The sequence below is a fragment of the Vulpes lagopus genome, chromosome 13, assembly GCF_018345385.1.
Source record: "Vulpes lagopus strain Blue_001 chromosome 13, ASM1834538v1, whole genome shotgun sequence".
NCBI classification, from domain to species: domain Eukaryota; kingdom Metazoa; phylum Chordata; class Mammalia; order Carnivora; family Canidae; genus Vulpes; species Vulpes lagopus.
The window spans coordinates 17,895,043-17,899,633 of NC_054836.1; positions in this window are offsets into that span (position 1 = coordinate 17,895,043).

Below are 4,591 nucleotides of genomic sequence, written 5' to 3' on the forward strand. Positions count from 1 at the left end.
GCCGGCCACAGCGCCACCTGCCGCTGCGGAGGAGAGGCGGGCGCCGGCCCGCCCCGCGCTCCCGGCGGCCTCCCGGCGGCCTGGCCTCCCTCCCGGCGCCCCAGCCCGCGGCCGCGTCGCCCAGGCGGCGCTCTCTGTGGGCCCCGCGCCGGCGTGCGCCCTCCCACGCCCGGGTGCGCCCGCATCCTCCGGCCCCGGGCTGCGGCCGCCGCGCCGACGCTTCCTGTGCGCTTCGCCTAGCGCGCGTGCTGGCGGCACCGGACGACCCGACAGGCGCGTTCCCTCCGCGGAGCCCCGCAGGTGCTGGGACGAGATGGAGCCCTCGCGGCTGCTGCCGGAGAAATGGCTCCTTACGGTCCGTGCCATCCATTCACCTCCGGTGCGCCTATTTCACACTAATTGTTGAACATGTACTTTGTGCAGTTCACTGACGAGGGACTGGAAGCTGGATATGGTTCGGGACACAAAGATGGTTAAGACCAGCCCTGTTGGGACGCCCGCGCGGCTCAGTGGTTGAGCGTTTCCCTTTGGCTCAGGGAGTGATCCCCGGGGTCGTGGGATCGAGTCCCGCGTCGCGCTCGCCGCGGGGAACCTGCTTCTCCCTCTGCCTGTGTCTCTGCCTCTCTCTCTGTCTCTCGTGAATGAATGAATGAATGAATGAATGATCTGAAGAAGAAGAAGAAGAAGAAGAAGAAGAAGACGACAGCAGCCCTGCCTTCAAGGGGCTGCCTATCTAGGATCCCTGGGAGGCCCAGCGGTTTAGCCTTCAGCCCGCCTTCACCCCAGGGCGTGATCCTGGAGACCCAGGATCGAGCCCCACGTGGGGCCCCCTGCATGGAGCCTGCTCCTCCCTCTGCCTGTGTCTCTGCCTCTCTCTCTCTCTCTGTGTATCTCATGAATAAATAAATAAAAATCTTTTTAAAAATGTACGATGCTTAGGCATTTAAAAAAAAAAGCTTTATTTATTTGTTTGAGAGAGAGAGAGAGAGTAGGGGAGGGGCAGAGGGAGAGAATCTTCAAGTACACTCCTTGGCTGAGAATGGAGCCTGAGGTGGGCCTCGATCTCCCGACCCATGAGATCATGACCTGAGCTGGAGCCAAGTCAGACTCTTAACCGACTAAACCACCCAGGCGCCCCTGCAGGCAAAGTTTTTGAACAAAGTAATAATAACATGAGCGTTGATAAAAGGTAGACCTTTAAATAATGATGGTCTAATTATAACAATGGTAATAATAATTATTATTCTGATGTAGGGATTTTCAACTTGAAAATCCCTTTTAACTCAGAGGGCATATTTAAGTACATTTGGACCGACTTGGACCTGTATCCAAATTTAATAATATAGTTAACTATTATATATGTTTCATTGTTATTGTGTGGGTATATAAGAATTTCAACAATAGTGACACAGAAACCCAATTCACAAACCCAATCGTTTGTTGTTTGAGTGGGCATATTGCTAGACTGCAAATGGAAGCAAGGAGCTTCCATGTTTGAACACATAGCCGTTGTGATTATTCGAATAAGTTAACCAAGAAAGCAAAAGACGGGAAATAGGGTAAATATCCATTACAAGGGAAATGGTTAAATTAAGTATGGTACATCCATGCAGTGGCAAAATACCCAGGTATTTAGAAAGCGATATCCAGCTATATGTGTTGATACAGAAGAATGGCCACTATACAAAATTAAGAGAATTTTAGAAGAATATATAGACTACGAGAGCACGTGTGTTAACAAGAAGATATATTGGTTGAACCTCATGAAATTGTTTATATTCAGCAATTTCTAATCTATAAGAATGGCAATTTCATAAAAAAAAGAATGGCAATTTCATATGGTTTAACTTATGACATATGTATACTTGGATATGTTTAGGAAAACTTTCAAAAAGTTTACACACTAAACTCTTCCTGGTGGTTACTTTATAATAATAGTATTAGTGAGCTGAAGGGGGAGCATATTAATTTTTATTTTTCACCACATAGCTTTCTTTTTGGACTTATTTTATTACAAAACTGCTCAACTATTCAATTCTCCTTTTTCTGAGTCCATGCTCACCATGTCAGTTATGAATGGAATGTTACCTCCACAGAGAGAAAACAGTGACCAGTAAACACGATTATCTCGCGCTCTACACAGGTATATTTCTCACTGTAAAAAATATAAAGAGGATATATTTGTATATATTTTTTACATTTATCATGCCATGAATTCATAGGGAATGGGTTCCAGTAGCTCAGGCTCCTTTCCATTGATTCTCACAAAGTGTGTATCTCTGAGTGGAGCAGGCTGGCACTTCAGCTGAACCCGTACCTTTGTTTTCCTTCTTTTCCTGATCATTTTCCTTCACATGCTTCAGGAGGCTATCTTGGCTCTTTGCATGCTCGTTATGCTCAACATGTACATTAATTCTGTTGGCAAGAGTCTTGCCCTTAACTTGTTTGTTTACAACAGCGTCAACAGCATGCTGGGTAACATTGTAGACTCTTCCAATTTTGCCATGGTCACATTCATGGGGCATTCCTTTTTGAACAATGCCATTTTCCTGATGTCTATAATATCACCTTTCTTATGGATTGGCATGTATGTGGCTGAAAGAACCACTCTGTGTTTTCTAAAAAGGCCTAGAGAACGTACTGTGGGTGCCTCTCCTCTTTCACTTTGTATTGGTCATTTTGGCAAACGACAGGAAGATGGCAGTTCCGGCTGAAAGGGAGCCATTCCCTTTAATTATATTTCCTTTTGTAAACCTGTGTTTCAGGGCTATGACTGAGCAGAGGCAGTAGAAATTACCAAGCACAGTGAGTCAGTAAGGAAAATTCCTGATGTTCATTAGAGCTTCCACAACTCAATGCATTATAGTTTTGCTGTAATTCTCCTCTTGTTCCGTCTCTATTCAGGTGACTCTCAAGCTATAAAAGTTCTTCTCCAATCATTTTAGGTTGGCTTTTGTTAGCAATGAAAGAGAACACCTTTAATTAAAACAAACTTGATTGAGGTATAGCTTACATATAATAAAATTCGCCAGTTTAAAATGTACAGTTTGTTGAGTTTTGATAAATGCAGTCATGTAAGTACCACTACAGTCAAAATGCAGAACATTTTAATTTCTCTAAGAAGTTCCTTTGTGACTTCTTGTAATTAATCCCCTTCCCTGTCTCCCAGCCTGGGAGACCGATCTATTTTCTGTCACTGTAGCTTTGCCTTTTCTAGAATTTCATATAAATGCCATTAACTAAGAGGTATAATTTTGTGTCTGATTTCTTCCACTTATCTGGATACTTTTGAGATTCGCCTGTGTTGTGTGTAGCAACAGCTGTTCCTTTTCTTTTTAAAAAAATATTTTTTATTCATTTATTCATGAGAGACACAGAGACAGAAGCAGAGACATAGGCAGAGGGAGAAGCAAGCTCTCTGTGGGGAGCCCAATGCGGGACTGGATCCCAGGACCCTGGGATCACGACCTGAGCTGAAAGCAGATGCTCAACCGCTGAGCCACCCAGGGGTCCCAACAACTATTCCTTTTCGTTGCTGAGTAGCATCCCACTTTATTTATAAATCACAATTTGCTTCTTCATTGACATTGTGATGGACATTTGGATTGGTTCCAGTTTTTGCCTATTATGAATAAGATGCTATGAACATTCATATGTAAGTATGTGCACATATATTTTCATTTTCTTTGAGTAAATACCTATCAGTGGGGTTGCTGGATTGAATTATAAGTGTATATTTAACTCCCAACTCTTTCCAAAACGGTATCCTGTATTGTTTTTGCATTAATAAGATCAGTGGTGAAAGTTTCAGTTGTTCATGGCCTCACCAATACTTGGTGTTGCCAAATTTAAGCATTTTAGCCATTCTAGTGATATCTCATTAGAGTTTTAATTTGCAATTCCCTAATGACTAATGCAGTTGTTCATCTTTCCAGGTACTTATTTTATTTATCTTTTTTGGTGAAGATTTATTTATTTATTTATTTATTTATTTATTTATTTATTTAATTATATTTATGTATATTTTTTAATTGGAGTTCAATTTGCCAACATATAGCATAACACCCAGTGCTCATCCCGTCAAGTGTCCCCCTCAGTGCCCGTCACCCAGTTACCCCAACCCCCCACCCACCTCCCTTTCTTTGGTGAAGTTTTATTTCAAATCTTTTGCTCACATTGGGCTCCCTGCATGGAGCCTGCTTCTCTCTCAGCTTGTGTCTCTGCCTCTCTCTTTCTCTGGGTCTTTCATGAATAAATAAGTAAAATCTTCTTTAAAAATTTACTTTTTTTTTTTTTTTGAGAGAGAGAGAGAGAGAGAGAGAGAGAGAGGAACTGGAGGGAGGAGCAGAGGGAAAGGGAGAAGCAGACTCCCCACTGAGCAGGGAGCAGGATGTGAGGCTCAATCCCAGGATTCTGGGATCCTGACCTGAGCCGAAGGCACATACTTAACCAACTGAGCCATTCAGGCACCCCCAGAAGTTTTAAATTTTGATGAAGTACCATTATCAGTATTTTCTATTTGTATCCTAAGAAATTTTTGCTTAACCCAAAGTCACAAAGATTTTCTCCTATCTTTTCTTCTGCAAGTTTT